The following is a 12,131-nucleotide window of genomic DNA, read 5'->3' as shown; positions in this document are numbered from 1 at the left end:
CTGGACGAGGGGGATTACAGGGTCTCCCTGGACATCAAGGATGAGTACCTGCATGTCCCCATTCCCCCCCCCCCCCTCACCAGGAGTACCTCAGATATGTGGTACAGGACTGTCACTATCAGTTCCAGACGCGGCCGTTGGAGTTGTCCACGGCACCAAAGGTCTTTACCTAGGTAATGGCCGAAGTGATGATACTCCTTCACAAGAAGGAAGTTTTTATTATCCCGTACTTGGACGATCTCCTGATAAAGGCGAGGTCCAAAGAACAGTTGATAGTGGGGGTAGCACTCTCTCGGGAAGTGCTACAACAGCACGACTGGATTCTCAATATTCCAAAGTCACAGCTGGTCCCGACGACACGTCTTCTGTTCCTGGGAATGTTTCTGAACGCAGACCAGAAAAGAGTGTTTCTTCCAGTGGAAAAAGCTGAGGAGTTGTCATCTCTAGTCAGAGACATCCTAAAACCAGGACAGGTGTCGGTACATCAATGCACACGAGTCCTGGGAAAAATGGTAGCTTCGTACGAAGCATAATTCCATTCGGAAGACTCCACGCAAGGACGTTCCAGTGGGACCTGTGGGACTAATGGTCCGGGTCCCATGTACAGATACAACAGCGGATAACCCTGTCAGCAAGAAACAGGGTGTCGCTGCTGTGGTGGCTGCAGAGGGCTCATCTACTAGTGGGCCGCAGATTCGGAATACAGGACTAGGTCCTGGTGACCACGGATGCCAGCCTTCGGGGCTGGGGTGCAGTCACACAGGGAAGAAATTTCCAAGGAGATTTCGCTTCACATAAATATTCTGCAGCTAAGGGCCATTTACAATGCCCTAAGACAAGCAAGGCCCCTGCTTCAGAACCAGCCGGTACTGATCCAATCAGACGACATCACGGCGGTCGCCCATGTACACAGACAGAGCGGCACAAGAAGCAGGATGGCGATGGCAGAAGCCACAAGGATTCTCCGATGGGCGACCTACACCCAGGAGAATGGGGACTTCATCCAGAAGTTTTCCAAATGCGGGTAAACCGTTGGGAATGACCACGGGTGGACATGATGGCGTCCCGCCTCAACAAGAAGTTGAAAAGATACTGCGCCAGGTCAAGGGACCCTCAGGCGATCGCTGGGGACGCTCTAGTGACACCGTGGGTGTACCAGTCGGTTTATGTGTCTCCTCCTCTACCTCTCATACCCAAGGTACTGAGAATAATAAGAAGGCGAGGAGTGAAAACCATACTCGGGGTTCCGGATTGGCCATGAAGAGCTTGGTACCCGGAACTTCAAGAGATGCTGGCAGAGGACCCTTGGCCTCTGCCGCTCAGACAAGACCTGCTGCAGCAGGGACCCTGTCTGTTCCAAGACTTACCGCGGCTGCGTTTGACGGCATGGCGGTAGAACACCGGATCCTAAAGGAAAAGGGTATTCCGAAGGAAGTCATCCCTACCCTGATCATAGCCAGGAAGGATGTCACCGCAAGACATTATCGCCGCGTTTGGCGAAAATTTGTTGCTTGGTGGGAGGCCATGAAGGCCCTGACGGAGGAATTTCAACTATGTCGATTCCTGCACTTCCTGCAAGCAGGTTTGACGTTTGGGCCTCAAATTGGGGTCCATCAAGGTCCAGATTTCGGCTCTGTCGATTTTCTTCCAGAAAAAACTGGCTTCACTGCCTGAAGGTCAGACTTTGGTTAAAGGAGTACTACATATTCAGCCTCCTTTTGTGCCTCCTGTGGCACTTTTTGAATCTCAACGTGGTGTTGGATTTCCTAATGTCACATTGGTTGAGCCACTTAAAACCATGGAGCTAAAGTATCTCGCGTGGAAAGTGGTCATGCTGTTGGCCTTGGCCTTGGCCAGGCGTGTGTCAGAATTGGCGGCTTTGTCATGTAAAAGGCCTTATCTGATTTTCTGTATGGATAGGGCAGAGTTGAGGACTCGTCCTCAGTTTCTCCCGAAGGTGGTCTCAGGTTGTCACTTGAACCAACTTTTTGTGGTGCCTGCGGCTACTGGGGACTTGGAGGATTCCAAGTTGCTGGACGTAGTCAGAGCCCTGTAAATTTTATTTTTCCAGGACGGCTGGAGTCAGGAAGACTGACTCGCTGTTTATCCTGATGGCACCCAACAAGCTGGGTGCTCCTGCTTCTAGGCAGTCTATTGCGCGCTGGTTTTGTAGCACTATTCAGCTGGCGCATTCTGCGGTAGGATTACCGCAGCCTAAATCAATAAAAGCCCATTCCACAAGGACGGTGGGCTCATCTTGGGCGGCTGCCCGAGGGGTCTCGGCTTTACAACTTTGCCGAGCAGCTACTTGGTCAGGGGCAAACACGTTTGCAAAATTCTACGAATTGATACCCTGGCTGAGGAGGACCTGAAGTTCTCTCATTCGGTGCTGCAGAGTCATCCGCACTCTCCCGCACGTTTGGGAGCTTTGGTATAATCCCCATGGTCCTTACGGAGTTCCCAGCATCCACTAGGACGTCAGAGAAAATAAGAATTTACTTACCGATAATTCTATTTCTCGTAGTCCGTAGTGGATGCTGGGCGCCCATCCCAAGTGCGGATTGTCTGCAATACTTGTACATAGTTATTGTTAACTAATCGGGTTCTTGTTGTGAGCCATCTATTCAGAGGCTCCTCTGTTATCATGCTGTTAACTGGGTTTCATATCACAAGTTGTACGGTGTGATTGGTGTGGCTGGTTTGAGTCTTACCCGGGATTCAAAATCCTTCCTTATTGTGTACGCTCGTCCGGGCACAGTATCCTAACTGAGGCTTGGAGGAGGGTCATAGGGGGAGGAGCCAGTGCACACCAGATAGTCCTAAAGCTTTCTTTAGATGTGCCCAGTCTCCTGCGGAGCCGCTATTCCCCATGGTCCTTACGGAGTTCCCAGCATCCACTACGGACTACGAGAAATAGATGTATCGGTAAGTAAATTCTTATTTTTGCACATACATTGAATTTGGTGGTGCAGAATTATTTAAAAAACGACAGGGGCGTGCAAGAGATGCTGTCGGTGGCCCGAAGAATTGCGGGCCACTTTCGGCATTCAGCCACCGCGTGCCGAAGACTGGAGCACCAGCAAACAGTCCTGAACCTGCCCTGCCATCATCTGAAGCAAGAGGTGGTAACGAGGTGGAATTCAACCCTCTATATGCTTCCGAGGATGGAGGAGCAGCAAAAGGCCATTCAAGCCTATACATCTGCCTACGATATAGGCAAAGGAGGGGGAATGCACCTGACTCAAGCGCAGTGGAGAATGATTTCAACGTTGTGCAAGGTTCTGCAACCCTTTGAACTTGCCACACGTGAAGTCAGTTCAGACACTGCCAGTCTGAGTCAGGTCATTCCCCTCATCAGGCTTTTGCAGAAGAAGCTGGAGACATTGAAGGAGGAGCTAAAACAGAGCGATTCCGCTAGGCATGTGGGACTTGTGGATGGAGCCCTTCATTCGCTTAACCAGGATTCACAGGTGGTCAATCTGTTGAAATCAGAGCACTACATTTTGGCCACAGTGCTCGATCCTAGATTTAAAACCTACGTTGGATCTCTTTTTCCGGCAGACACAAGTCTGCAGAGGTTCAAAGACCTGCTGGTGAGAAAATTGTCAAGTCAAGCGGAACGTGACCCATCAACAGCTCCTCCTTCACATTCTCCCGCAACTGGGGGAGCGAGGAAAAGGCTAAGAATTCCGAGCCCACCCGCTGGCGGTGATGCAGGGCAGTCTGGAGCGAGTGCTGACATCTGGTCCGGACTGAAGGACCTGCCAATGATTACTGACATGTCGTCTACTGTCACTGCATATATTATTCTCTCACCATTGAAAGAATGGTGGAGGATTATATGAGTGACCGCATCTAAGTAGGCACGTCAGACAGTCCGTACGTATACTGGCAGGAAAAAGAGTCAATTTGGAGGCCCTTGCAGAAACTGGCTTTATTTTACCTAAGTTGCCCACCCTCCAGTGTGTACTCCGAAAGAGTGTTTAGTGCAGCCGCTCACCTTGTCAGCAATCGGCGTACGAGGTTACTTCCAGAAAATGTGGAGAAGATGATGTTCATCAAAATGAATTATAATCAATTCCTCCGTGGAGACATTCACCAGCAATTGCCTCCAGAAAGTACACAGGGACCTGAGATGGTGGATTCCAGTGGGGACGAATTAATAATCTGTGAGGAGGGGGATGTACACAGTGAAAGGGGTGAGGAATCGGATGATGAGGAGGAGGTGGACATCTTGCCTCTGTAGAGCCAGTTTGTGCAAGGAGAGATTGATTGCTTCTTTTTTGGTGGGGGCCCAAACCAACCAGTCATTTCAGTCACAGTTGTGTGGCAGACCCTGTCGCTGAAATGATGGGTTTGTTAAAGTGTGCATGTCCTGTTTATACAACATAAGGGTGGGTGGGAGGGCCCAAGGACAATTCCATCTTGCACCTCTTTTTTCTTTCATTTTTCTTTACATCATGTGCTGTTTAGGGACTATTTTTTTGAAGTGCCATCCTGTCTGACACTGCAGTGCCACTCTTAGATGGGCCAGGTGTTTGTGTCGGCCACTTGGGTCGCTTAGCTTAGTCATCCAGCGACCTCGGTGCAAATTTTAGGACTAAAATAATATTGTGAGGTGTGAGGTGTTCAGAATAGACTGAAAATGAGTGGAAATTATGGTTATTGAGGTTAATAATACTATGGGATCAAAATGACCCCCACATTCTATGATTTAAGCTGTTTTTGAGGGTTTTTTGTAAAAAAAACACCCGAATCCAAAACACACCCGAATCCGACAAAAAATTTTCAGGGAGGTTTTGCCAAAACGCGTCCGAATCCAAAACACGGCCGCGGAACCGAATCCAAAACCAAAACACAAAACCCGAAAAATGTCCGGTGCACATCACTAGTTATATGTTAGGCGAGTTGTAGCACACAGAGCAAAGATCTAAAAGGACATATCTGTTAGGCTGGGTGGGTGAGAGGGTCCAAGGACAATGCCATCTTGCACCACTTTTCTGTTCTGTCACTGCTGTTTGGCAATGTTTCATAGATGTGCATGTTTGTGCTGCTGCTCTGTCGGTTAGTAACCAACCAACTTACTGCAGCCTTTGTTCAAAACTGGTTGATAACAATATTGTGAGCTGTGAAGTGGTCAAAATTTACTGGAAATTAAAGTTATTGAGGTTAATAATACTGTTGTTACAAAAAAGGCCCAATTTATGTGATTTTAGCAGTATTTATACATTTTTAGTAGGAAATTAAAATTCAATTTTCTCTTACGTCCTAGAGGATGCTGGGGTCCATTTTAGTACCATGGGGATGTACTAAAGCTCCCAGTACCCTACTATATTGTAGCTGTAATGGGAATGTAATGTGATGCATCATAAAAAAAACCTCCGGAATTTTGCATGCTGGTTTGCCTGCCACTGCCAGTGCCAGTGCCATCTATAAACATCACCCTGTGGCGTACTGTAAATAATATATAACATCCTCTGACATACTGTGTCACACTAAAATATTTTTAATAAAACTGGTGGCGGGGGGGCTGCCTATTTTTTCAGTCCCGGGCCCCATAATTTCTGGTGGCAGCCCTGCCACCACAGGTTGGTTGATATGGAAATAAGACACAACCTTTGGAAGAAAATGCTGACGCATCCGCAGTTCAGCTCTATCTTCATGAAAAATCAAATAAAGACTCTTGTGTGACAGAGCCCCTAATTCAGACACTCGTCTGCCTGAGGCCAAGGCCAACAGCATGACCACTTTCCAAGTGAGAAACTTCAACTCAAACCTGTCTTATTTAAGGAACTGCAACACCACATTAAGATCCCATGGTGCCGCCGGAGGCACAAAGGGAGGTTGGATGCACAGAACCCCCTTCACGAATGTCTGGACCTCAGGAAGGGAAGCCAACTGTTTCTGAAAGAAAATGGACAAGGCCGAAATTTGGACCTTGATAGACCCTAATCTCAAGCCAGCATCCACAACCGCCTGTAGAAATAGGAGAAGACGTCCTAATTTAAACTCCACCGCAGGAGACTTCTTGGATTCACACCAAAATACATATTTTCTCCAAATACGATGGTAATGTTTGGACGTTACCCCTTTCCTGGCCAGAATAAGTGTGGGAATGACTTCATTGGGAATATCCTTATGGGTTAGGATCTGGTGCTCAACAGCCATGCCATCAAACTTAGCCGCGGTAAGTCATCATAAACAAACGGCCCCTGCTGAAGCAGGTCCTCGCGAAGAGGAAGAGGCTGAGGATCTTCCAGTAATAACGCCTGAAGATCTGGATACCAAGCCCTCCTTGGCCAGTCTGGAGCAATGAGAATTGCTCGAACCCTTGTTCTTCTGATGATATTGAGAACTTTTGGTATTAGTGGAAGTGGAGGGAACAGATACACCGACTGAAACACCCACTGGGTCACCAGTGCATCCACTGCTATTGCTTGTGGGTCTCTCGACCTGGAACAATATTTCTGAAGCTTCTTGTTGAGACGTGATGCCATCATATCTACTTGAGGAACGCCCCAACGACCTGCTACCTCTGCAAAGACTTCTGCGTGGAGGCCCCATTCTCCTGGATGGAGGCTCATGTCTGCTGAGGAAGTCTGCTTCCCAGTTGTCCACTCCCAGAATGAAAATTGCCGACATAGCTTTTGCATGTCTTTTTGCCCAGAGGAGTATCTTTGGCACCTCTGCCATTGCCTTTTTGTTCTGCCCTGGTGGTTTATGTAAGCTACTGCTGTTACATTGTCTGACTGGATCTGTATTGGACGACCTTGAAGATTGTGTGCTGCTTGATGAAGGCTGTTGTACACAGCTCTCAATTCCAGAATGTTTATGTGAAGGAGTACTTCTTGACTTGACCATCGTCCTTGGAAGCTTTCCCCTTGCGTGACTGCTCCCCAACCTCGGAGGCTTGCATCTGTGGTCACCAGGATCCAAGTCTGAATCCCGAACCTGCGTCCCTCCAGGAGGTGCGAACTTTGAAGCCACCACAAGAGTGAAATACTGGCTTTTGTTGACAGGATTATCCTCCGCTGCAAGTGTAGGTGCGATCCGGACCACTTGTCCAGTAGGTCCCATTGGAACACCCTGGCGTGGAATCGGCCATATTGTAGAGCCTCGTAGGCCGCTACCATCTTCCCCAGCAGGTGAATGCACTGATGAATCGATACGCGTGCTGGTTTTAAAACTTGTTTGACCATCCTCTGGATCTCCAGAGCCTTTTTTACCGGTAGGAATACTTTCTGTGCTTCCGTGTCCAATAGCATTCCCAGAAATGATAACCTCATTGTGGGTTCCAGTTGTGATTTTAGAAGGTTTATGATCCAACCATGCTGTTGAAACACCGTCAGGGAAAGTGCAATGTTCTGCACTAGTTTCTCCCTGGATCTCGCTTTTATGAGGAGATCGTCCAAGTATGGGATGACTTTGACTCCTTTCTTGCGAAGAAGAACCATCTTCTCCGCCATCACCTTGGTAAATATTCTCGGAGCCGTGGAGGGCCCGAATGGCAATGTTTGGAACTGTTAGTGGCAGTCCTGCAACGCAAACCTCAGGTATGCCTGATGCGGCGGGTAGATGGGAACATGTAAATAAGCATCTTTGATGTCCATCGATACCAGAAATTCCTTTTCCTCCAAGCTGGAGATCACCGCTCTCAGGGATTCCATCTTGAATTTGAACCTTTCACATAAAGGTTCAGAGTCTTTAGGTTTAAAATCGGTCTGACCAAGCCATCTGGTTTCGGCACTACAACCAGGCTTGAATAAAACCCTTTTTCCTGTTGTGACACAGGAACTAAGGAAATTACATTGTCTTGATATAATTTCTGTATTGCGTTCAGTACTTTTGCTCTGTCCTGAACAGAAGCTGGTAATGTTTGGAGAGGGAAAGAGAGACTCTGTGTTGGGGCACGCCTAAATAAAACTTAACTTTTAATAAGAATAAGATAAGAATGTAGTACATTGACAGACACACACATACAAACATGTATAAGGTTCTAAAAGAAGAGGAAAAGAGGGAATCTAGACCTCTCTCTACTGTTATCATAGGAATCTAAAGGTAGACTCTGAAGAAATATGAAAATTAAAGATTACAAATAAGAATAAATATTCTCAAGTGATATAAATGAGGTGACAGTGACACCTAAGATGAAAATATCAAAGATTAGTTTCCACATAAAGAAGAAAAAAGATTTCAAATATAAATCACAATGGCATTTATTATAACAACAATTTCTTTATAGACTAAAAATATAGGTCCATTGACCAATGCCAATTGTGATGAATATATCCTGGTATCCTAGTAAGAGGTAATTTGCTGATTCTAGATTACTGATCAATGTAAGGAGAAAATTGCAAAATGTGTGCAAATCTGAGGTCAAATGTGCAATAGAGTCAATAATTGCTCCAACACTTGGGTTTTGCATACATAGGTAAGAATATAACAATATTAACAGGTGATTGATACGATTAACAAGTCTGAGATCAGACAATTAGAAAAGGAAAAAAGAAAGGTATGAAATCAGTAGGGTCAAAGGTTGCTCCAACACTTCTGCTTTTCACATAGGGATAAAGATATCTATTACTGCACCTAAGATTCCCTAGTAGTCTCCCATCTAGGTACTAATCAGGCTCCTCACTGCTTAGCTTCCAAGATCAGGCGAGATTGGGCGTAGCCAGAGAGATATGGCAGTAATATCACATAAATTGTGAATGAGAGAGTGTGTGGTTATTGGCACATACCAAAGGAGTACTTCTGCTGTCCATTGAAATGCATAGTCTGTCAGTTATTATTGTATTACCGGGAATTAAATGACTGGCATTTTGGATGAGTGAGTACTGAATAAGTGAGATATAGGAAACAATTAAGTCCAGGGCCCACCCCCTCCTTTCACCATACAACAGATAGTGGACGAGAGAGGTGAGTTACCTGGACTAGTAGAAAGTAAGTGTGGAATTACACAGGTATCTTAAAGTTTCCTTTTTAAGAAAGTACCAAGATAAAGATCCTATAATCATATATGATCTTAGGACAAGGTTGAAGCAACTAGGTGTGGTTCAGAAATTCAATTGCCCATCTATCGATATTGAAGATGTGAAAAGGAGGACTGAATACTATTAATAAAGTCCGTTGGTTATTTATGACGATGGTCAATACGAAAATAGAACAAACTGACAAGAAAAAAGAATTTTTTGGACAGCAGAAGTACTCCTTTGGTATGTGCCAATAACCACACACTCTCTCATTCACAATTTATGTGATATTACTGCCATATCTCTCTGGCTACGCCCAATCTCGCCTGATCTTGGAAGCTAAGCAGTGAGGAGCCTGATTAGTACCTAGATGGGAGACTACTAGGGAATCTTAGGTGCAGTAATAGATATCTTTATCCCTATGTGAAAAGCAGAAGTGTTGGAGCAACCTTTGACCCTACTGATTTCATACCTTTCTTTTTTCCTTTTCTAATTGTCTGATCTCAGACTTGTTAATCGTATCAATCACCTGTTAATATTGTTATATTCTTACCTATGTATGCAAAACCCAAGTGTTGGAGCAATTATTGACTCTATTGCACATTTGACCTCAGATTTGCACACATTTTGCAATTTTCTCCTTACATTGATCAGTAATCTAGAATCAGCAAATTACCTCTTACTAGGATACCAGGATATATTCATCACAATTGGCATTGGTCAATGGACCTATATTTTTAGTCTATAAAGAAATTGTTGTTATAATAAATGCCATTGTGATTTATATTTGAAATCTTTTTTCTTCTTTATGTGGAAACTAATCTTTGATATTTTCATCTTAGGTGTCACTGTCACCTCATTTATATCACTTGAGAATATTTATTCTTATTTGTAATCTTTAATTTTCATATTTCTTCAGAGTCTACCTTTAGATTCCTATGATAACAGTAGAGAGAGGTCTAGATTCCCTCTTTTCCTCCTCTTTTAGAACCTTGTACATGTTTGTATGTGTGTGTCTGTCAATGTACTACATTCTTATCTTATTCTAATTAAAAGTTAAGTTTTATTTAAGCGTGCCCCAACACATAGTCTCTCTTTCCCTCTCCAAACATTACCATGTACTTTTGACTCTGGGTGCACCACCAACAAAAATAACTCCTTGAATACCGTTTACAGGCATCTCTCATGTAAATGCACTGTTGGTTACAAGGGACAAATTTGATAAAGAGCCCTTTACAAAAAGATTAATTGTAGTCCTGTGCGGCACCATACCAATCCTTTTTCTGAACAGAAGCTGGTAAGGCTGATTTGAAAAATCGGCATGGGGAAGGTCATGAAATTCCAATTTGTACCCTTAGGATACTATCTGCAATACCTACAGGCTGAAAGACAGTAGACGTGCCCCCACCCGATCGTACTCCCGCAGGGGAGCCCCAGCGTCATGCTGAGGTTTTAGCAGAAGTAGCTGTTGACTTCTGCTCCTGCAAGCCTGATGGTGTTGTAGATTTTTTACCTTTTCCTCGACCTCTTCCTGCGAAGAATGGGTACCCTTTGCCTTTTTGGACTTGTTGGGCCGAAAGGATTGCATCGTATGAGAATGAAATCCTTTCCTAGGTGGAGCAGCTGCGGAAGGCAGAAATGCTGACTTGCCTGATGTAGTTGTAGAAATCATGGCATCCAGCTTGTCTCCAAAGAGGGCTTCTCCATTGTAAGGAAGCGCCTCAATATTCTTTTTTGATTCTGCATCAGCATTCCATTGGCTGATCCACAGCACCCTGCGGGCTGAAAGCGCCATAGCGGAGGATCTTGAACTCAGCAACCCAATATCCTTCATAGCTTCAACTAAGTAACCTGCAGCCTCTTTGATATGGCCGAGAGTTAGGACAATTTCATCCCTGTCAACTGTGTCTATGTTAACAAGCAAGGTATCCGTTTGGATGGTCGACCATGTTATGGTCGACATTCATTAGGTCGACCACTATTGGTCGACATGGACATATGGTCGACACATGGGAATGGTCGACACGTGAAAGGTCGACATGAGTTTTTAAAAATATATTTTGGGGAACTTTTCCATACTTTACGATCCACGTGGACTACGATTGGGAACGTTAATCTGTGCTGAGCGCAGCGAGGCACCTTGCCCGAAGCATGTCGAGCGAAGCGAGCCATGCGAGGGGACGCCTTGCACTAATTGGGGTTCCCCGTCACTTTACGCAGAAAACGACACCCCAAAAAAGTAAAAAAAACTCATGTCGACATTCCCATGTGTCGACCATTTCCATGTGTCGACCATTTGTCCACGTCGACCATGTCAATGCCGACCAATAGTGGTCGACCTAATGACTGTCGACCATAACATGGTCGACCATTCATACCGGAACCAATAAGCAAGTTGTCAGACCATTTTTCCACAGCATTACCTACCCACGCACAAGCAATGGTGGGCCTGAGCACCATTCGTTAGCCATATATATGGATTTTAGGGTTGTTTCTAATTTACGGTCAGCTGGATCTTTTAAAGAGGCTGAACCAGGGGCAGGCAAAACTATTTTCTTAGACAGCCGAGAAACTGAGCTGTCTATCATTGGGGGTGTCTCCCATTTGTGCCTGTCTTCCCCAGGGAAAGGGTACGCTACACGTATCCTTCTGGGAAGGGTACATTTCTTCTCAGGGTTAGCCCAGGATTCTTCAAAGAACGCATTCAAATCCTTTGAAGGAGGAAAAGTCACAACCTGCTTTTTATTTAATTTAATTATAATCCTTTTCCTCTGGGACCAGTGTTGTTTCAGGAAACTCCAACACTTCCTTTATAGCAACTATCATACATTGTATGCTTTTGGCTAATTTGGGGTCTATCCCTCTCAAATCCCCAGTGTCGACGTCAGAGTCGGAATCTGTGTCTGTGTCCCCTTGCATTATCTGGGCCAGAGACCGTTTCTGGGAACTGGATGGGACCCGAGTGGATGATATGGAGGGGTCAGTAAACAGTGCATCCAGCACAGACTGCATCCAATATTTAGTCTGTTGTTCAGACTCAGAGAATTTCTTTGCAAGCATTGACATATTCTTTTGCAACATTCTCACCCACTCCGGCTCCTTCTGAGAGGGAAGGGCCACCACATTACCCTCTTGTGCATCTAAAATGGGTTCTTCCTG

At 45.4% G+C, this 12,131-nt stretch overlaps 2 pseudogenes; one reads left to right on the top strand and one right to left on the bottom strand.

Moving 5' to 3' along the window:
• Positions 1-8,577: 8,577 nt before the first annotated feature.
• On the bottom strand, positions 8,578-8,696 carry LOC134936679 (5S ribosomal RNA; annotated as a pseudogene).
• Positions 8,697-9,260: 564 nt separating this feature from the next.
• On the top strand, positions 9,261-9,379 carry LOC134936673 (5S ribosomal RNA; annotated as a pseudogene).
• Positions 9,380-12,131: the final 2,752 nt, after the last annotated feature.

The sequence above is a fragment of the Pseudophryne corroboree genome, chromosome 1, assembly GCF_028390025.1.
Source record: "Pseudophryne corroboree isolate aPseCor3 chromosome 1, aPseCor3.hap2, whole genome shotgun sequence".
Lineage (NCBI taxonomy): Eukaryota > Metazoa > Chordata > Amphibia > Anura > Myobatrachidae > Pseudophryne > Pseudophryne corroboree.
The sequence above is the reverse complement of the archived record's forward strand: the minus strand, read 5'-3'. Positions and strand labels throughout refer to the sequence as shown.